At 45.4% G+C, this 23,016-nt stretch overlaps 1 protein-coding gene across 6 annotated transcripts in view; it reads right to left on the bottom strand.

Moving 5' to 3' along the window:
- Window positions 1–19,042, bottom strand: part of TTK (TTK protein kinase) — a 1,085,566-nt gene extending 1,066,524 nt beyond the window's left edge. For 2 of the 6 annotated variants that reach the window (XM_069606304.1, XM_069606301.1), the window contains exon 1: window positions 18,808–18,934. The gene's annotated coding sequence lies outside the window, so the exon portion shown is untranslated. Of the gene's footprint in view, window positions 1–18,799 lie in introns of all 6 variants that reach the window. The other 4 variants (XM_069606305.1, XM_069606300.1, XM_069606303.1 and 1 more) reach the window with 3 other exon arrangements.
- Between the last annotated feature and the right edge of the window lie 3,974 nt (window positions 19,043–23,016).

Genomic DNA, 23,016 nt, shown 5'->3' with positions numbered 1-23,016 from the left:
AACTAAGAAACCTTGAGTGTAAGAGTCTATTTAAACACCTGTGATTGTAGACCTCTGTGTAACATGATTACAGCTCATATTCCCTCTTGAGATAAGCCTGGCTGCTCAGCAACACTATCATAACTGTGTAGTACAGACTTATACCAAAGGTTGGTTTTGCTTACACCTGTAGACATAGTTGCTCATAGCGTTCCCAGAGGGTACTAGATTGGTGAGTCTATTCTCCTCCTTAGGTATCGGGGCAGGGGGAAGGGAGGACCCTTTTCCCTTGCTATCTATGTGAAATTGGTTTGCAAGAACTTCGGGTGTGGTACAGGGCCAGGATGTTATTGATGAATCGTCTAAGTGCTTCCGTCTTGGTCTGCCTATGTATTCAGTCTTTAGTGCCATCTTCTCATGGCTATCTCTCGTTATGTCGTTTGGTATCTCATGGAGTGCATTCCTTAGATTCTATTTGTATTTGATTGCTTGGTGGGAACCGGGATCGGTATCTTCATTCATCATTGTTTTGGCTGTGTATGTGTTCTTGTGGCTGGTCTTCTAGTTACGCAGTGAAGAGCCAGGATTTGAGCAGTTTCCTGAATAGTAGGTGGTTTCTTGTGTTCGGTATACTCTTTCGCAAGTTCTTCCAGGTCTTCGGTGCCTGGTGAGAGAGACGATCCTCCGAGTTTTTGTAGTTGTAGGGTTTCGGTTCCAGGCGAATGTCGTTGATGGATCTGAGCGTTCTTGTTGGCTGATGATTTATCTCTCAGGAATTCTGCACCTTGGTTGTGTATTGCTCTGTGCGTGCTGCACATTGAAGTGTATTTTATTTGTTGTTTGATTGGTAGCCAATATAGTGTTTTTTGCATGGGTGCGATGTGTTCTCTTTGGGGTAGTTTGGGAAGGAGTCTGGCTGCTGCATTTTGTATGCGTTGTAGTTTTTAGAAGTCGTTCAAGCATACCCAGGTATAGGCTATTGGCGTAGTCTACTCTGGACATAACGAGAACGATGATGGTAAGTGTTTTGCTGGCAAATGAGAGGCACGGTAGGATCCTCATGCCGCTCGCAGGAGAAAGAAGTAGATTGTTGCCCATCCGGACCCTGAGGTTTTTTTTCTTTTCTTTTTTTTAAAAGCACACAATCGACAATGGCTATGGGGTTGTACCGAGTTCTCTTGGCCAAGGGATATAGATGTTGTCTCCTCCATTTTTTGTGATGATCATTATCTCTGTTTTAGCTGGGCTCATTTTGAGGTGGTTTGAGTTCATCCAGTTGAATACATCACAAAGGCAGTTCTCTAGTGTTGTGTTTTCTTCTTGGGTGTCTTATATTTTGAAGATTATTTGTGTGTCATCAGCGTAGTTTTAGCAGGTGAGGCCGTGTCTTGACGATTTTGATTAATAGAGATAGGTAGATGTTGAATAATAGTGGGGAGAAAGAGGATCCTTGTGGTACTCAGCATGTGGAGTCTCTTGGGTTGGACTTCAAAAGGTTTCATTCATATGGTTTCCGTTCTATTTGTTAGGAAGAATTTAGTAATAGGGCGGTGTCCGTTATTCCCAGTCCTTCTAATCTTGGTATGAGGATGTTGTGGTTGACTGTTGAATGCGGTTATGGAATCTTCATTCATTTCAATATATAGGAAACACTATTTATGTGTAGCTATTCACACTCCAACACTCACCCTTATACATGTACTCTAAAACAATACCTTCTCATGTTCCAAGCCACACAAACGCAATCTTCAACATGTGTAACATTGCACCTCCTACTTGAAAATTTGAGCTAGATAGAACAGAACATACAGCAAAAGGTCCAGATACAACCCTCACCTACCCTTTGGTCCAGAACAATGATATGCCATAGTCGGTGATAGATGAAGGGTTTAGACCATCACCTCCTAACTTCCAGCAAAAAGTTAAAAAAGGCAATGATAATGCTTCAGCCCTGTGTGCTGTGCACCATCCTAACTGTCTTCTACGAGCACCCTCTATGGGACATGACCACCTAGGCAAACACACACACTTGGTCTTTGCCTTCAATACCAACTAATCTAAAAGAATACAACCTCCTATAACAAACCTATGCACTTATAATGCATTTGTCAAGTGACATTGCTCAGAATATTACCCAGTAGGGTGATTCCCAAAAAAGCATCACAATGACCAATACACACAAAAAAAAAAAAAAAAAAAGCTATTCGGGTCTGGTGAGAGCCAACATTCCCCCGCTGTTGAAAGGCGCTAAGGAGTCTCTACAAAAATGGGCCCTCCAGGAGATATCATGGTTGGGGCACATAAGTGCCGTTAAAATGACCTTACTACCACGGCTCCTTTAAACATTCCAAGCGCGAGATTTACTAGATTTTGCAGAAAGAAATAAGCCGCTTTATCTGGCAGCAAAGAACACCTAGAATTCAGCTAGGAGGCCTTGGGCTCCGCTCCGTCTTCAGATATTATCGAGCAACCCAAATGCCCCCATTCTGGGCTGGGCTATCCAAGCTGACCCCCCAAAATGGCGTGACATTGAACAACTGTTCTCCGGGGCTCTCCTCTCTCATCTCCCCTTCCTGCCGCGGGAGGCACGGGCCTCCCGGATGCCCCTCCTCCCAACCACGGGATATACGCTCCGTTGCTGGGACAGGCATTGCATGCTAAGTGGGATCACCCCGGGACTAGGCCCCCTCTCCCCAATCACGCAGAATCCAGTCTTCACTCCAGGGCTCCAACCCAGTTCATACCAAAACTGGTCAGGAACAGGGCCTTTGAGACTGCAAGAGCTCTATGTTGACAATAACCCATTGACCTTCACCCAGTGCAAGGAGAAAGGTAACCTCCCAGAAACAGAGGTTTAGACAGCTCAGGCATTGGACCACCAACCCGGTTGTTAAAAAGGCTGTCACTACGCCCCCCCCCCACTCAGGCTTACAGATAACAGTCTCGGAAGGTCAACGTTCACATGAAGTAGCAACGTGTTATCACCTTCTAGAAAACGTCCCAGAAGCTGAGAAACTCTTATATGTTGGCATGGGAGAGGGAGTTTGGGATAGAGGTGTCTCCGGAGTCATGGCAGAGAATCTGGGACAGAGCACATAGATCCTCCAGATGCACGACAGTCAGGGAATGCGCATTTAAGATCTGCTACCGATGGTACTTCTCGCTGCAGAGGCTACACACAATGAATGTAGAATACCCTGATGTATGTTGACATGGCTGCGGGGCAAATCGAGACTTGTGGCACCTATGGTGGTACTGTCCGATCATTCAATCCTTTTGGCTGGAGATCAGGTCCAAAATTAAGGACATTTGCGGAACCCTCCTCCCCATGGACCCATTAGTAATGCTGTTGGGCGACACTCCAGATGATAGGTCCTATCCACAATCGGGCCCTAGAGCGCAGCTAATCACACAATTACTTATGGCGGCCCGCCTTACACGAGCTTGATTTTGGAAGGAACTGGAGGGCCCCCACATAGCGTACTGGTGGGTTAAGGTTTGGGAACTTCTTGGAATAGAGAAGCCAACGGCGGCAATGGAAAATCGGACAGCCAAATTCAAAAATATCTGGGGCCCATTCCTGGACGATGTTGCAGAGAAATAACGCATGTTCTTCCAGCCTAGACTGGTTAAATACGTCCTCCAGCCCTGACAAGCTTCTGAAATGAAGGAGGTACCCACTCGCTTGAAATCAGAATAGAGGGATGCTGCACTGCACCCGAGGGCAATGCCGTGAGCTATTGGTGATTCTGGTGAGGTTTTTTTTTCCCCCTTTCTCCCATTTCTTCCTCAGTTAAGAACACTACAGAATACGAAACTACAATACTATACCCCCAGAGGATGTTTATGAAATATATTTACTAGAGGAATTACAAAGACGTTAAAATGAAATGTTGATGCATTGTTAAAAGATTAATGTTGTAATCACAGTGACAAACGATGAATTTTAGCCTTTATGTGCATAGAGCCGAAGCTGACTCAATGGATGAGTTACATTGGGGCGGTACTGACCGTCTATTTGAGACTCATGTGATTAAGTAATATTGCCACTGATTCTGGTTCTTTTGATGAATTCAATGTTTTATCAAGGTTTCAATAAAAATATTTTGACCAAAAAAAAAAAATATATGAATGGGGAGGTGGAAGTGACACAGTATGGGAGACTTTCAAGTGTGTGATGCGTGGTGTCTTAATGAGACTCTGTGGGGTCAAGCACAGAGAGAAAGCAGATGAGCTAGCAGCCATGGGTGCATCTGTAAAAGAACTAGAGGAAGAGGTGATGGGGCTACAAGATGAAAGGATTAAGAGAAAACTACATAAAAAGAAATATGAATTCAACAAGAACCTGAATGCAATTGCAGAAGGTCTTTGTTTACAACAAGAGGTAGTTATTATGAAGGAGGTGAAAGATGTAGTTGTTTATTGGCTCACCGCTTGAGAAAGGTTACTGGGAGCAAGGCAATTTGTGTGATTGAGAAGAGTGGGGGTCGGATTACTTATGACCCAGTTCAGATAAATAATGAATTTGGAGAATTTTATGAGAGACTGCATCAGGAAACTCCTTGGAATGACTCAGGAAAAATAGAAAATTACTTGACGGAACAGTCTGTGGAATGTTTGACGGAGGAAGATAAGGGCATGTTGGAGGCGGAGACGAACCTGGATGAGAATTTATGGCAGTATACTCTCTTAATCTGCGGAAATGTCCAGGATCAGAAGTGCTGCCTGCAGAATTTTATAAGGCTATGCCGAAGGGTTTTTTTAATTGATGAAATCCACCTACACATTCTGCAAAGACAATGGTAGGCTGCCACCCTCACTTAGAAACGCCACGATCTCGGGCCTATTGAAACCAGGGAAGCCTCCTTTGGACCCAGGGATGCTATAGACCAATTATCTTAATAAATTCAGACAATTGTAACGGTCCTTGTGAAACGCTTGGAAGGAATTTTGTCGAAACTGAATGCCTGAATCAGGCTGGTTTTGTGAAAAAACTAGTATCGGCCACAAACATGAAAATGTTTTTGTTGACGCTATCAGAATCAAAGAAGCTAAAAGCTGCGGTTGCTGCTATGTCATTGGAAGCAGACAAAGTCTTTGATAGGGTAAGATGTTTTTTATTGTTGAAGAGAAGATTAACTTTGGTCTGGAATATATGGGCTGGCTGAGGATGTTGTACACGGAACCAACGGCAGAATAGTGGTACTGTTTTGAAGAAGATCAGTTTATTTAGAGGAACATGTCAGTGCTGCCCATTATCACGATTGCCGATTGTACTGCCATTGGCAATCAGATCGGAGGAGAGGATAGTCGATATCAACCAATGGAGTAAGGCAAAAGCTATAGCTCTATGCAGACAACCTCCTTTTGGGTCTAAAGAACTTAGTGTATATGCTGGCTTTTATGGTTCATCTGGAGGAGTATGGTAGATTTGCAAGTTAGAAGATCAATTGTCTGAAATCGGAGACTCTGATGTGCTCGCAATTTTGTAAGAGTATGGAGCTGACTAGCCATGGATTCAAATGGTGCCCCACAAAAATGAAATACTTGGGGATATAGCTGACTTGAGATATGACGACTCATAACTTATCCACTGCCAATTTCAGGTTATCAGCAGATCTGTTGAACTGGGACTCGCTTAAACTTTCATTGGGAGGCAAAGTGAGTGCACTAAAGATGACGGCGGCACCAAGGATTACATATATCATGAGCGTGATTGCACTTACACCATGTACATCCATGATGAAGAGACTGGAGTGTATGATCCAAAAGTTCTTATGGGAGCACAAGCCACCCAGGCTTAAACTATGGAAATTGCAACTTCAAAGCGGCAGGGGTGCACCGAGTGTTCCTGATATTGCTAGACATCACTTGGCATTCACGTCAAGGCATCTGCTGCCATTCTTGAAGGAGCCATTTGATGACTGATCAATTGCAGAGGCGAGCAAGGCTGGTCCACTGAAACCCTCAGCGTTATTGACCACCTCAAGCAGAGGGTGGGGTGAAAAATCTATTGACCGACTTCCTAAGGTCCTGTTAGAAAAATATAGCGAGCTTGATGGGCTCTGCGTCAATACGGTTGAATTCTTCAATTGAGCTAAAGAATAAAACTTTGTTTTGGCCAAATTGGTACTGGAAGTAAATACCAAAATATACGATCTGCTCTGCGATGGAAGGACCGAGATCCTGTTTGTAACAGAAACATGGCTAGACGACAACTACAAGATCACCCTCAACTGCCTGCCTGAACACTTCAAATGCGTCCAAGCAAATAGAAAGCCAAAAGAGGAGGGGGCCTGGCAATCATTCACAAGGAAAACCTAGATATCAAATTGGAAGAACCACTAAACATCGATAAATGCGAATCTCTAATCATACGCCTAGCAGTAAGCCCCAAAACAAACCTGAAATTCGTACTAATATATAGACCACCAACCTACGATGCAACCTTTGTAGACGCCTTCACAGAAGCAATCACCGTCCTAGCCATCAAACACAATCACCTGATAGTCCACAGAGATTTCAACATCTGGTTTGAAGAAGAAACCACGACCATACAAAAATCGCTAACCAGCTAACTTGAAGCAATGAATCTGCAACAACTAGTCAAAGGAGCAATCCACTCGGCAGGGCACACACTTAGACGCAATCTTTGCGAACAAACTACTCACCACGGCACTGCCAATTCAAATACCCTGGAACGACAATCTCATCCCCTTCGTAATCAAAATGACCACCCCAACAAACAGTCAACCGGACAAAACACAGAACACCATGAAAAGAAATTGGAGAACCATCAAAAACTCCAACTTAATTGAACTCCTGGAGCTCAGCAAGCCACACCAAACATTCATGGAAGATGACATGGACAAAAAAAGTAGCCCTGCTACATTCCTGGATTACAACCACTATAGACAACATCGCCAAAGAAAAACCCATCACTCCTTCCCCTAAACAGGCAATGGCAAAATGGTTCACCCCACTACTTGGCGCCATGAAAAGGAAAAACTGAAAAAAAATTAAATTCCTCCAGCACAACCGTGCATACAAAAAGGAAATATAAAAAGCAAAAAAGGAAAAGCAAAAAGGAAACACTACGACAACTGAATCTTCGAAGCACCAAACACCCAAAAAGAACTCTTCAAAATCATAAACGAAATCAAAAACCCTCCGGGATGTAACAACACACCCAACTCTGTCCACAAAACTATGCAATGACCTTGCTGACCATTTCAAAAACAAAACCACCAGCATCCAACAAACCATACAAAGCAGACTGCCTGATCTGACCACAATCCCCCACCTACACCCAGAAGGAACACCCAAACAAACTACGGGGCTTTCCAGAAATATCAGTGGAGACATTCGTCAAACTGGTGACTGAAAGCAACAACTCGGGCGTCTCCTGAAGACCCCTGCCCACCAGATATATACAAATCAATTCTTAAACAAGGAACGCCCCTGGAAGATCACAGGAACGTCCTCAACCATTCCATTGCAACTGGGAAAGTGCCACAAGCCTTCAGAAATGCATACATCAGGCCACTACTCAAAGATACAGCAGGCAACGTAGAGGACCTCGCCAACTACAGACCCATCTCCAACATCCCATACACAGCAGAACTGCTCGAAGCATACATATACAAATCGACCCAAGACTTCATAGAACAGCAAGGCCTACTAGACCAAGCACAAGTTGGCTTCAGACCAATGAGGGGAACGGAATCAGCTCTAATCTTAATATGGGACGATCTTAAAATGAACGCAGACTCGGACAACAGCACTGCCTTGATACTACTAGACCTATTAGCAGCATTCGACACAGTTAACGACATCCTCATAACACGACTAGAAGGACTGGGAATAACAGATGTTAAGACGGGTTTCTGAACTCTGTCCTGGAGGAGCAGAGGTTCAGAAGGCCAGCCTAGTTTCTTGGAACAGGGTTACCTCTGGACAAGCCAGACCAATCAAGGTAGCGATCGCGGCGGTCAAGACTAGGTCTCAAGAGGGGTGAGGGTGACTGAAAGCCCGCAATGAGCACACAAAGCAAGGACACTTACAAATTACTCCACGCAGGTGTTATATTAAAAATATATACACATTCATTACAATGCCTTTGTAACATTGACCGTAGCAAGAAATCACAATAAAACTCAAGTAAACCAACACATACCAAACCAATACAATATATATACAAATACAAACGAGTCTAACGAGTTAGACGCACGAAATGTGTAGACCACCTAGATGGGGAGGAAAACAGGCAGTGCGAATAATAATTAGACCCAGTCCGCCTTCAGAGGCACCTAACTAAAAGGAAGTCCAAGCCCTACGAAGAGTGGAGCCTTGTGCTCAAAAGTACCTGTACACGCTGGTGCCAACGGGCAAAAAGGGGAGTCTCTTCGAGGGAATCAGGCAGTTTAGTTCGGCGAACAAATGAAGATGAACAGAGCTCTGCAACTCAAGCGCAGCCTCCACTGTGGGCAGAAGCAGAGCGCGAGTACAGAAAGGCGGGCTGTTTGACACAGCGGGGAAAAGCTATGGGCTCCTGCAGGAGGGCGACCAGTTCCTAGCTATGCTACTCACCGGTCCCCGATGCAAGCAGACCCAGGCTTCTCCACGTCAGTTTCAGGGCTGGCCGGTTCAGATAGGAGCAGGGGACGTCTCGTCGTCGTGTAGATTCCGCAGCAGCAGAAGTTGAGTTGAGGACGTCCCAAACGCAGTGAACCCGCACAGTTTGTTACCACAGCAGGGCAACGGAGCGGCTGTGTGTATTTCAGCCAAATGTACACTACTCACTTCAGACCTGGGAATGCCAAGTGTACGAATCGTGCAAGAGTGACAAGGACTCGTAATACAACACAACCTGACGGCAGCTACAGAGCAAGGCTCCTGGGTAGGCTGGTCAGTCTGCTGAATGGCCCAGAGACACTTCCGAAGGCTTACGTGCAGGAGATGGTGAAGATGCCGAGAATAGTTGTTTCCACTATTCCAAGGGTCGAAGTACCAGTACAGGCCTTCTCGTTCGATCCGAGGTAGAAAGGGTTTCACAACGCGACAGCAGTGCAGAGGAGCAGTCCTTCAGCGGGTCACCAGCGATTCCTCGGTTCAGCCTCGTGGTGGCAGGATACTTGGCTCCTGTATTCCTTAGTTTGTGAGAACTCGGGAGATCGACCTGGTAGTGGCGTTTCCATCCCCCTCTTATCCGAGGTTCCCTTCGCGCCAAAACAGAGGGGACCCAATAGGAGATCCGCTCATAAAACACTCACACCATCTGTGGACTTCATCACGGACCACGGGGGTCCCAGGCATTCACACCACCCTAGACTCTCTGGCGCCCAGGATGTGTATTGGGACCAGACATCCCAGCCCCCATCCTGGAGGCACACACCAGGCCTGTAGAAGCCTGCGAAAGCATCCGTGTTTCGCGGGAAAGTACATGCCCAAATAAGGAAGGCCCCGGGTCAGCTCGACCTGGGGGAGGTGAAGGGGGCAAGACGGTCAGCAGACAGGACAAAGAGCCTTGCGGTCTGGCCATTTTGGGAGCCAGGCCACCATGTTGGGCTAAGTGCAAGAAATGCGCTTAAAACGCCAAAAGGAGCTCAAAAACACAAGAAACGATCGCTGCCACCAATCCCGTCCGTGATTCACTTGCACCGTTCATTCAATCCAAAGAGAGTATCTAGGGCCTGTAGAAGACTAGAGACCCAAGAGAGCAGTAACTTAGCTTACAGTGCCCTCTTGTGCCATGTTGCACGAAAGCTGCAACATGATAAAGAAACTATGGAAAACAACGTTTCCCGGTACTGACTGTCTTAAGGGCATGTCAGTTTCCCCATAAGAATGGAGCGAAAGCCCAGAGGAGTGCGGCCGAAGTCTGCACTTCTCTGGCAAAGTCTAGATCATGGTGAAAACAACAGCAAAAAGTTTAGGGGTTGCCACATGGAAGGAAAATTACCCACAATTAAGAAATCTTTCCTAACAGACACCGCATTACTATGGACCAAATCCTTCCTAACAAGCAGAACGGAAACCATATGGATGAAACCCTTCAAACCTAGCCTGAGAATTTCAGCCTGTGGAGTACCACAAGGTTCTTCCTTCTGCCCATTACTATTCAACATCTACCTGTATCTACTTATCAGAATCATCAAGAGCCACGGCCTCACCTGCTACTACTACACCGACGATACACAAATAATCTTCAAAATACAAGACGACCCGGAAATAAACTCAACGTTAGAAAACTGCCTCTGCGATGTATACCTCTGGATGAACTCCAACTGTCTAAAAGTCAACCCAGGCAAAACAGAAATAATGATTGTCACAAAAAATGGAGGAGAAAACCACTTCATCCCTTGGCCAAGGGAACTCGGGACAACCCCAACACCCTCGCCTATTGTAAAATACCTAGGGGTCCTGATGGACAATAATCTCACATTAGAGCCACAAGTAAATGCCCTTCTCAAGAAAAGCTTCTTCCTCCTGCGAGCGGCAAAGAGGATACTACCATTCCTATCGCTCGCCAACAAAACAACCACCATCATCGCCCTAATTATTTCCCGAATAGACTACGCCAACAGCCTCTACTTAGGCATGCCAGAACGACTTCTAAAAAAACTACAACGCATTCAGAACGCGGCAGCCAGACTACTTCTAAAAAATACCCCGGAGAGAACACCACACCGGCGCTGAAAACACTACATTGGCTACCAATAAAACAACAGATAAAATTCAAAACAATGTGCATCACACATAGGAGTGGTACACAACGAAGGCGCGGAGTTCCTGAGAGACAAACTGCGTCTTTATAAACCAACAAGAACGCTCAGATCAAGCATTGACATCCATCTGGACCCAAAACCCTACAACAAAAGAAAACTTGGAGGATCTTCCTTCTCTCACCAAGCCCCAAAAACCTGGAACAACCTTCCAAAGTACATACGTAACATGAAACCACCTACTATTCAGAAAACTACTCAAAACCTGGCTCTTCACATTGTAACTAGAAAGACCAGCCACAGAGGCATGCACACTACTGTAACATCTATGAACGTAGAGAGAGACCCGGATCCACACCAAGCCATCAAGGGGGAAAAACCTCAAGAAATAATATCCCACAACATACTAAAAGGCTAACCAGGAGACAACCGCAATACGACCAAAGACCCTATACATAGCAAGAAAAAGGCAAACACTGACGAATCCTCAAGAGGACCATGACCTTAAAATCATAGCCACCCCCAACAGACCTTAGTACAATAGACAGAGGAAAAGGAAGCACTACAACACGAGCGCAACCCAGTGGGTGAGAAGCCGGATCATTACTCACCATCCACCAACCACCCAGCGGGAAGCACAATGCCCCATCACACAAAAACTACAACCAACATCATCCCCAAGGATGCTCACCCCACAAAAACCAATGACCCAACGGAAAGACAGTCTTGACAAGAGGAAACATTCGACTGATTAGACAGGCTCACCAAGACAGAATCACCAGAACACCACATCCACCCCACTCTGACCCTGAACCATTCAAAACATCAACGCACCATTGTCACACCAGATAAGAGAATATAGATACTACCAAACCAAGCCCCACACCAGAAGAAAGGTTCAGACGCACCCATCAACCCAAACACTCACTATGATACAGAGGGGTCAGCTCAGCACCATCAAAGCGAGTCGGCCCATGAGGAACCAGCATCAACCCAACACACAGGGATACAACTATAACGGAATCAGAAAGTACCTGAATCGGGACACAAACCCCAATCTTCTGCATACAAACCACACAAAGCCACACAACCATCCCTCCTAGCAATCCGCACCCACTTTACCACGCCGCATCAACAACACACACACACATCACCTACAGCACTCGGGGTCTCACCTGATCCGATACTAGCACCAAAGCCCAGCACTCTGTGTATACCGAGCTGAAGCTGCCAACAGTACATAACCTGCCCCACTCTCCTGCTCCCTTCCTCCAGACTAACCATACCCACCCATCCTGTTTACAGATCCGCTAGAGCGCTTTGGGACCGATTCCGTTGGTGACGGTGCGCTATACAAGTACCTTTAACATAACATATCAATGAAAATCCAACCTAACAAGGATCAAGTGAAGGTGAGCATTTGTAGAATACACTGGGAGAAGGCGGCAGCAATAGTTGACATCTAGGATACATTAAGTTTGATAGGTGAGCCAGTGTATTTTCTTTTGAGTAATAAAGTGTGATTGATTAAATTTACACAGAAAACAAGATCATTATTGAGCTTGCACCTTGCTTCGAGAAGCAACAGAGCGCTTTACACAGGTATGCAAAAGAGCGCTTTACAGGGGGATTCAACAGTACAGATGCATAACAGAGCGCTTTTCAGGAGGTAACAACGGAACAGATATAGAGCTGGGGTAAGATACAGAAGGGGTACAGCTGTACAGGGTGGCAGCGAGGAGAGGGGCGGAAGGTGTCTAGCGAGTCACGTGGTGCGTGGGCGACGTGATGGACTAGGCGTTGAGAAGGAGCGACTCCTTGAAGAGGTGCGTCTTGAGATTTTATCTGAATTGTATGAGCGGTGGGGCAAGTCTGATGCTGACAGGGAGGAGATTATAATGTTGCAATATTATTTTCTACAAATTCAGTAAAGTACAGTTGTAAGGCGAGTGACAACAGGAGACATTGCATGAAGCTCAGTTAATTAGATAATTTGGTTTCACTGCAGCAATTTTAACCATGGTGTTTGTACACCAGACGTTTTTGGTGTTTGTTTATTTTTCTTAAAGGGCGGGTTACCCACAACCCTTCCATCTAATCCACCCCACCACCTGACCATGCCACCAACCACCCCCAAATCACCTACACAAAACACAGAGCACATGTACTTAAAGAATACATTTAAAAACTCACCAAAACAGCAGTGGTGAAAACACCACGATTAAAATAGCCACTGTTAAAATAGCTGCTGTGACAATTGCCACGATTAGAGCATGGTATCCGATTAATTTGATACTGCGAGTTAATTGAACGTTATTATAACCTTAAGATATTATTATAAACATTTCATTTATTATTGTAGGAAGGCAGATCCGAATTTATCCTGAAAAAGCACCTTTAGGTCTTAAACGTGCAGATATTTGAGCGCAATAGAAAAATGATTAACTAGTTTCATCTGCTAACAGAAACTGAAGAAGAATGGAAGAGACTGACTTGATATTTTATTTTACATTCAATATTATGTTACTAGAAAAAGTAAGTGTGATAAAGAAAATTATGTTAATTGAAAAATAAGTATATTTTGGTCATAAAAATAATACATTGTTTTTACAGAGGTTTCATTGTACGCATACATGGTTGATTTTTGAGATATGAGCGATTGATAAATGATATTGTCATATATTTAACACATGGAGTTTTCGCCAATTAGAGTGCATCAGGGGATCCCATAGGGATTATGGGATATATTTACCAGCTCATGAACTGTCAGGGCTGCAGTCCCAAGTAAGATATTATGGTAGCCATTAGAAATGCAGCTGTGCCTCAAATAGACACGAGTTAAGATCCTTTCATGGCTTGATCAAATTCTATATCACTTTTTCCGACAGTAGTTAACATGCTGCGCATTGAAGAAAAGAAAATTGGGCGGGTACGAAGCTTGCAATACTCACAGTGGACACTAATATTAAAAGGTTTGGGGCTGTGCTCTCTCGGACCAATGTTGTCCTCGCAGCTCCTACGGAGCCACTTATCTTTATATTTAAAAAGGCATGTATGTATGTGTGTATATTTGGCCGGCTATACAAATCCACACTGTTGAACCAACTGCTACCAAATTCTACATGGATTCCTCATTTTTCTAGGGCAATTGTAGTCCATTGACACAGTCATTTACTGTTGCTCACCCCGATTCGCTACAGTAGGTAATAGAAGGAGGCAAAATTTGGACCAGTGCCTGAAGCAAAATGTTTGATGTGTTGGTTATTACTTTGAAATGTATTACCACTGTATACAGTTCGAAATTGTTTATTAAAGCATTTTTAAAAGGGAATTTAAAAAAAGTGAATTTTTTTTTATCATGTCACTCCAAGAATTGGAAATGGCAAGGTTACAGTTTACTTAAGTTCATTTCACAAGAAGAGAGCACATCAATCAATCTTTCTTTCTTTCTTGGACACTTTCTCAAATGTGCTGAACCCACTTGGAAAAGCTCCATCTGATGCAAAGCGAAAATCAATATCAGAGCTTCTGAAACACAACCACAAATGGCAACACGACTTGCCGACCAGAGGACAAGAGCAACTTTCTCCAGGGCACATGAGACCACTTGATCAGGACACAGGCAACCCTGAGTACCCCAGCTATCTAGAATGTAAAGGGTGCCAGATTACTCAGGCAAGCAGTTGCGAAGGCAGGAGCCAAGTGAAAAGGGGGGGTCTGCACGGACAAACACATTAAAGCTGTTGCAACTTTTGAGGGCCTCCATTTCTTCCTTCCTGCACAACAAAAACACATGCGCTGATAGTATATTTACATGAGAAACCCACCTTTCATAGGGTCGGTGTACTGTAGCGTTCTATTGCGTGTGTGGCATTATGTTCTACAAACACTAAGTTCTTGAGAATCCATTGCTGTACCTTGGGAACAAGATTTGCCTAATTTCTATATCAAGTGCTATGAAAATGCATCACAAGCATGTTTCAATATGTCCAGAGTTACAGCTAAAGGACTGCATGGTATTATGAAAATCCTTTAACAAACCAACCTTGCCTTTTGCTTCCGATACAGAAATGGGCAAGACGGTCAGCGGTATGGCCAAAACTACAGTGGAGGGGGTCCTATTAACAAGGGAACGACATTTTGACATGGACAAAACGTTGGTACATATTTTATGTATTGGGACAATCTAAAAAAAATGAAAGCAGGCAATGACAATGCAGCAGCCCTGGTTTTACTTTCCATCTCTGCAGCATTCAACATAGTTGATCATTCTATTCCAGGGCTGTGCAACCTGCGGCTCTCCAGATGTTTAGTACTAAACCTCCCATGATCCCCCATTGGCAATGCTGCATAGGGCTGATGGGAGCTGTAGTTCAAAATATTGAGAAAACAGCCTTTTTGGACACCGGCATCAGAGAATTACAGCTGGACTGGATCTTATTCCATCTCAAACGCACACAGAGAATATTGATTGATCCCTTCTGCTCTAAACCAAAAGAATGTCTTTTTGGGGTACCCAATGTTCCTCCAACTCACCACTGCCATTTAACCAGTCATCTCCCTTTTCCACCTTTTTAAGATCTCTTAATGCATAATTCTACATTTATGCTGAGGACACAGCTCATTCTGCAGATACCCAATAACATCGCGGATACAATGTTACAAATCGCCTTAAACAATGTATTACTGAATCCAGAGAAAACAGAAGCCATTACCGGAATGTCACACTTCGAACCCTTATCCTCTCTGAACTGCTAAATTAAGGAATTAGGACTGATCATGGATTGCAAACTTTCACTAGAACCACATTTTTTTTATTAATAATGTGCTACCGTCAAATAATATGACTTCACATATAATAAATTACACATACATATAAATTCAGTTCAATCATAAATACACCAGTTAGATGTTATCTAAAGTTAATATAAGCATAACTAAACACAAAATTATCATCACTTTAAAAGACCAACAGGTGTCAACATTCTCAGAATTTCCATGGTTAAAAACGTGTCATGCCCCGAAGATAACAGTTCCCAAAATTCATCCATATTCAACCACCTACTATTACTTACAAAACAATTGAAATATGATTCTCGCTGACCTCGGATTATTGCCACAGCTAGAAGAGGTTTCTTAATACTCAAAAACACAAGAAAATCCTAATAGCAACCGCTGGGTATTAAGCGCATTATAAATAACCTATCATATCATATCATATCTTTTCCAAAGTTCACCCAGAAACGCATGGGCATCTCCATCATCATTTGCTTATGGCTAAACAACGTCAACAGCCTACACATAGGTCGGCAAGCCTTACTACTCGCCAGATTGCATGATGTCCAAAATGCAGCAGCCCGATTCCTTTGAGAACTCACAAAGGGATCATATAACCCCTGCCTTTATTTCATTATATTGGCTACCAGTAGTCCACAAAATTGCCTTTCGGAGTTGTGTTACTTTTAAAGTTGCATTTAGTCCGGGACCCTCCTTTCTTTAAAGGAAGATAAGGTGCTTTCTCCTTGCAGGAATCATAGACCCACAGCTCATATCCCTTTAGCTTCCAAGTTCTGTAACTCTCTCCCATGGCAGTAAGCAGCATAAAGGAATTTAAAACACACACACACACATACACAAAAAAGGGGGGCAAATTCTGGCTCTTTGCCCAAATCTATTCTTTTAATTCTTCATACTCCAACAACGTGGGATAAAGAAACAGAACTCAATCTAACCTTGGGCAAAATGCCACATCTCCTCCATCAATCAAGCAATATAAGGTAGTGCTTCGATTTCCTCATCTCTGACTCTATAGCTTAACAACTTCTACACTTCATGTAGAAGTCATAAAGAAACCCAGCTATTTCAAGATAAATCTTATTCTGAGATCCTTTAACAGAACTTTTATGAAGCCTAAAACACCCACACAACAATATCTGCCAAAAGACTTGTGGAAATATACTATAAATGAACAACATTTCTTTCTCTGCAAAAAAAAAATATGTCACAACAGTTTAGCCGTGGTCCACGAACAGTAGTCCAAATGACTTGTGTGTGTGTTAAATTACAGGCGCTATTTTCTAAGCTAGGAAAAATCTTCAAGTCAAAATAGCACACACAAATGCCAGCACGTGTTGATCTTCCCACCATGGGCTTAGGCTCAGGATAGAGAAACACACATGTCAAGCCTCCCCCTGCATGTCGATTTGTATTTCTCTACATTTACTCACCAAAGCTTTCTGTTCACACGGTTAGTGAAGTTGCCTTTCAAGTACCCTGTGTTATTTCTGTGCAGCGCTAGCGCAGCTGAAATAGTATTTAAGCATAGACCATTGTCGGTACAAGAGAGCCTTTGCCTCTCGCTCTCTCTTTCCACTCGAGTTTTTGGCTTTGATGCCAATAAATTTATCTACATGACTGTCATTCGTTGAAGGCATCTCAATTTGTGTTTATCTTCCAGGCTGGAGAACCTATGGAAGGGGTTCACAAACGTATTCATAAGTGAACCTTTTTTCAGATTTCCTTCACTAATCTATTCCCCCTTCTCATACCATGCTTTTCAATTCAGGAACGGTCACTCCCCATTTGACATTACACTATATTAGATAGTTGGCATCCTGGGATTAAACACCCCTCTTAGTGAGGGTGACCAGATTAAAAAAGTAAAAAAACGGGACAAAGCAGCCTGCATAAAAGTAGGACTAACTCTTGAAAGTGGCTGTCAAAGCACTACACTAGCTTGGAGGAGAAGGTGGTTCAAGTGTTACTGAAGGAATAAACACATATTTTATCACAAACTACCACTAACTTGATTCGTAAAGCGCAGCATTTCTTCTGTCTGACATTGTGTATTCCTGCCTGCCAGCTATGAAGACCTACTACCAAACACCAGGACCACTGCACTGTAAAAAAACGGGACAACGCAGCCTACATAAAAGTAGGACTAACTCTTGAAAGTGGCTGCCAAAGCACTACACTAGCTTGGAGGAGAAGGTGGTTTAAGTGTTACTGAAGGAATAAACACATATTTTATCACAAACTACCACTAACTTGATTCGTAAAGCGCAGCATTTCTTCTGTCTGACATTGTGTATTCCTGCCTGCCAGCTATGAAGACCTACTACCAAAAACCTGGACCACTGCATGATCCAATGGAAAAATAATCTAGAGATGGTGGGGAGAGCACCACATTCCGGCAAATCCATGACGTCTGGTCACCCTACACTTGGCATTTATTAAAAGCTTGTTTTCCTTGTATGACTAAGAGAAGTTTGATATGCCTTTGTGTAAAGGGGATGACAGCATATTGCTATTCAACCATAAAGGTATATCCATTATCTAACATGTATCCTTTGCCTCAAACCAATCCATTTTTTATGGGTGGGGCTAGGCACATGTAGTGTTCTATTTATTATGACATAACTTAATCCATATCCTCCCTGAAGGCAGATCTGCTACTTGTGCTCTTCCCATCGCTCTCCCTTCAATACTTTACCAAAAACGATACATCATTCTTCTTTTAAATACTTGCACAAGTGTCTATAGTACTTACCTGCGACCTTTCACGTTCTCATCTCACAATTTTCTGACCGCAATATATATAGCTCGAGCACATCGCGAAACCCTCACGCACCCAGGCTATATGCCTACCGAACCCAAATACTCGCACCACCAAGCCGCCACTATTCATTACCACATGTCTTTCAGATACTAGGAATTAGAATAAAGCTATGCAATCAGTTGGATCACAATTATCACCCGTTTAAAAACATATTAGGTAATATTTGCCCCGCCCAAGTTATGAGCATGGTTAGAGCCGCGCTGTTCTGCAGGATATTCAGCACCACCTCCTACTGCAAATTAACGCAGACACTTAGCCCCACACCCCCCCCCCCCCCCATGCGTTTCACTCGTATCACAGGTGCTAATGAGACGCTCTTCTCCACATCTCTGCATTAATTCACTCACCACCGAAGCCCCAAACATTCCGGTAGCAGCCCAGAGCATGGACTACCAGGATAAAGGTGAATGACAAAAAAACATTTCTCTTCCTTCGTCTTTAATAAGTATGTGGCTAATGTCCATCTCCCAGAACTTACTAACTTACGGCGGTGTCGATTCTATGCAGTCAAATACCGGACACGGTCCAGAAAACGATAACCCATCCACAGCTGTTAGACGTTTTGTTGGTTCGAATTCCGCCGCTTCAAAACGGTATGTACTCTCATTGGCTGTTAGCATCCGGATTCCGGGTGGTGGATAGGAAATGACACCTTCGATCACAAGCCATACCCCTAAACAAGAAACAAAAGCGACTAGTTCCCATCCGAGAAAAGGACCCTAACAGGCCCGCCCCCTCATCGTCACGTGAGCTCTGATGCCATCCGTGTGAATGTGATTTCCGGAGAAGTGAAGTTGTTCCGGAGCACGTTCAGTGACAGTGAGTGGGGCGGGGCGGGAATTCTGAACGCTCTGGCTGCCGCAGGTGCAAATGCAACCGGACCTTGCCAGCTTTTGGCTTGCAGCGTTTAGGGTGGGAATTTCAACAGCGGAAACGTTTTTACGAGGCCCTGGAACGTTCTGAGCAACAAAGCTCTGGCTGCCAGGCAGCAGGAATAGCAACAACCCGTGTGCTCTTTGCTGACATTTTCTTCCGGATACCGTGAACGTTCCTGCAAGACACCCAATTTAGACAGGGGAGCGGGAAATTACATTTACTTTAAGAATCATGTTCAGCTATTCAATATGAAAGGTATGCAGGGCTAAGAAAAGGAACAGGGAGACGGTGTATGGTTCTGTTTAACTGATCAACGGGGGCTAATAGTGGTTTTAGAGGGGGTTGGCTGGTGCTATCTGCGTGTGATTCGGGATGGCACACAGGCATCTGGTGCAAGGGGGAAGGGGCATCTTGCTATTTGGAGGAAGGATTGGGCATTATGGTATTGGACTAGAGGGAGGAATTGGGCATCTTGGTGGGGTCTGAATGGTTGGATAGGGGCATGCTGGTGTAGGTCTGGCGGGCTGGGGCACAAATGTGTGGATCTGGAGAAAGGGGGCACATTGGTGTGGGTCTGGAGGGATGATACGACAATGGTGTGGGTCTGGGGGAGGGATAGGGACAGTGGTGTGGGTTGGGGTACATTGGTGTGGGTCTGGGGAGGGATGGAGGACATGGGTGTGTTTCTGGAGGGAGAGATTGGGTACAGTGGGTCTGCAGGGTGGCATGGGTCATCTAGGTGTGAGTTGGAAAGTGGGACGGGGCATCTTGGTGTGGCTCTGGAGGGAGGTGGTGGGGGGCACATTGGTGTGGCTGGCTCTGGAGGGAGGTTGTGGGGGCACATTGGTGTGGCTCTCGAAAGAGGTGGTGGGGGCACATTGGTGTGGCTCTGGAAGGAGGTGGTTGGGCGCACATTGGTGTGGCTCTGGAAGGAGGTGGTTGGGCGCACATTGGTATGGCTCTGGAAGGAGGTGGTTGGGCGCACATTGGTGTGGCCCTGGAAGGAGGTGGTGGGGGCACATTGGTGTGGCTCTGGAAGGAGGTGGTGGGGGCACATTGGTGTGGCTCTGGAGGGTGGTGATGGGGGCACATTGGTGTGGATCTGGGTGAAGGGATGGTACACATGGGTGTGTTTCTGGAGGGAGAGATAGGTCACAGTGGGTCTGGAGGGTGGCATGGGTCATCTAGATGTGGGTTGGGAAGTTGGATGGGGCATCTTGGTGTAGCTCTGGGGGGAGATGATGGGGGCACATTGGTGTGGATCTGGGTGGAGGAATGGTGCACATGGGTGTGTTTCTGGAGGGAGAGATGGGGCACAGTGTGTCTGGAAGGTGGCATGGGTCATCTAGGTGTGGGTTGGGAAGTGGGATGGAGCATTTTGGTGTGGCTCTGGAGGGTGGGTGGTGGGGTACATTGGTGTGGCTCTGGAGGGAGGTGTGGGGGAACATTGGTGTTGATCTTGGCAGCGGGATGGTGCACATGGGTCTGTTTCTGGAGGGAGAGATGGGGCACAGTGTGTCTGGTGGGTAACATGAGTCATCTAGGTGTGGGTTAGGAAGTTGGATGGGGAATCTTGATGTGGCTCTGGAGGGAGATGGTTGGGGCACATGGGTGTGTTTCCGGAGGGGGGCTGGGGCACAGTGGGTCTGGAGGGTGGCATGGGTCATCTAGGTGTGGGTTGGGAAGTTGGATGGGGCATCTTGGTGTGGCTCTGGGGGGAGGTGGTGGGGGCACATTGGCGTGGATCGGGGGAGGGGTGGTGCACAGGGGTGTGTTTCTGGAGGGAGAGATGGGGCACAGTCTTCTGGAGGGTGGCATGGGTCATCTAGGTGTGGGTTTGGAAGTGGGAGGGGGCACCTTGGTGTGGCTCTGGAGGGAGGTGGTGGGGGAAAATTGTGTGGCTCTGGAGGGAGATGGTGGGGACACATTGATGTGGGTTTGATGGGAGGGACGGGGACATTGGTCTGGGGAGGATGGCCGCATATTGATGTGGGTCTCGAAGGAGGGGATGGGGCACATTGGTGTGGGTCTGGACGGATGGGGACATATTAGGATGGGTGGTTTTAGAGGGGGTTGGCTGCATGTGATTCAGGATCGCCACATGGGCCTCTGATGCAAGGGGAAGGGGCATCTTCCTATGTGGAGGGAGGATGGGACATCTTGATGTGGTTCTGAGAGGGAGGGATGGGGCATATTGGTGTGGGGCTGGAGGGAGGGATTGGGTCTCATTGGTCGGAGGAGGGATAGGGGCATCTTTCTGTGTGGAGGGAGCATGGGTCATCATGATATGGATCTTGAGGAAGGGATTGGGCATCTTGGAGTGTTAGGCAGAATCCTGTGCAGTTCCCTTAGGGAGCACTACAGAAGATTAAGACTACAGGTATGAGCAATAAAATCCCCTTTGGTATCAGTCCGTACCACAAATATTTAGTTGGTGGCTGTGGCTAAGCAGTGAGGCTCATCTCAAGAGGGAGATGAGCAGTATTCAGGGTTTACGCAATAGGGCTACAGTACCATGGCACAAGGAAACACTTACCAAAGCTTTGTATTAAAAATAATAGATATGTTTATTTTACACACTTCTAGTTCAACACATAAATCACAGTTATTAAAGCAAGTTAAACTCAGTCAAGAAAAGTATACACAACTCCCTAGTTAAATTGTAGACAAGTTTGAGCAAGAGTGAAAACTGAGCAAAACGGCACAGTGAAAACCAAACACAAATGGCACTCTATCAATTTCTCACAAGGGAGGGAAAAAACAGGTTATACAGGAATATACATCTTAGTCACCCTAGCAATACTTCCCAATAAGATTGTGAACAAGTTTAGGCAAGGCAGTAATTTAGCATGTATAATACTTAGGTGAAAACCGAGCAAAATGGCACTTCACAAGTTTAAAAAGTGGGAAGGAAGAGGTGGTTATAAGAGTTAGGTGCACCAACACATTTCTAGGGGAGAAGCAATCTAGAGAAGGCAGTTGTAACAGATCTAGCCAGAGTCAATAGGCCTGTGCCAGAGTCAGTGGTACAGGGCACAGAGACCAGGAGCAAAATGTTCTTGTAGCTGCAGTCAAGTCATTGTTAAACGATTCGAAAAGGTGGTTGCAGAGGGTGAAAGACAATGTTAGATGGTAGGGGTGGCCAACCCAACAGGTAGGTAAAGGATTTAAAATGCCTTTAGCACTACCAAACATAAAGGGAGGCCTGGCGGAACAAGGTACCTTAAAATGTAGAAGAGGCTCTTGCAGTGGCGGTTGTTCCTGCAGTTCGGGAGATCTAGCAGAGGAAGAGAGGCTCTCGTCGTGGAGGACTGCACTGCCCAGGGATGAAACCAGCCGTGTTGCTGCCAACAAAATAAAAGGTATGCTCCTGTCATGATGCCTACCCCCGGGCATCCGGACCAAGCCCATCAGCCCCGGGAGCAGGCATCCAGGTGCTTAGTAAAAGCCCAGCAGCCCCGGCTAGGGGCTGTCTGGGTACAGTCCTGTTGCCATAGGCGCCAGGCTCATGTAGATTACTTACCTCATGCAGACCATGCTGCAATGAAGTCAAGCCAACGTGAGGCCTGAATGGGACTACTTTACTTTAGGGAATATTTTTTACTCGGGTGTGGTTCTGGGGGAACTTCTTACCCAGGACTACTTTGAAGGCTATTTAAACCACGCCCGAACAGCAGCAAATGCTTTGCGTTATTCTGCATCCAGCAGCGTAACGCTCGCCATGCCTGCAGTCAGCATCCAGTCTTCTGCCACGGCCGCCTCGATTCCAGTGCTCCTAGAAAAAGAGGAAAGAAGAAGGAAAGGTTAGAACACGGACAT

The sequence above is a fragment of the Ambystoma mexicanum genome, chromosome 4p, assembly GCF_040938575.1.
Source record: "Ambystoma mexicanum isolate Mex_15411 chromosome 4p, UKY_AmexF1_1, whole genome shotgun sequence".
Classification (NCBI taxonomy): domain Eukaryota; kingdom Metazoa; phylum Chordata; class Amphibia; order Caudata; family Ambystomatidae; genus Ambystoma; species Ambystoma mexicanum.
This window is presented reverse-complemented; position numbering and strand designations above follow the sequence as displayed.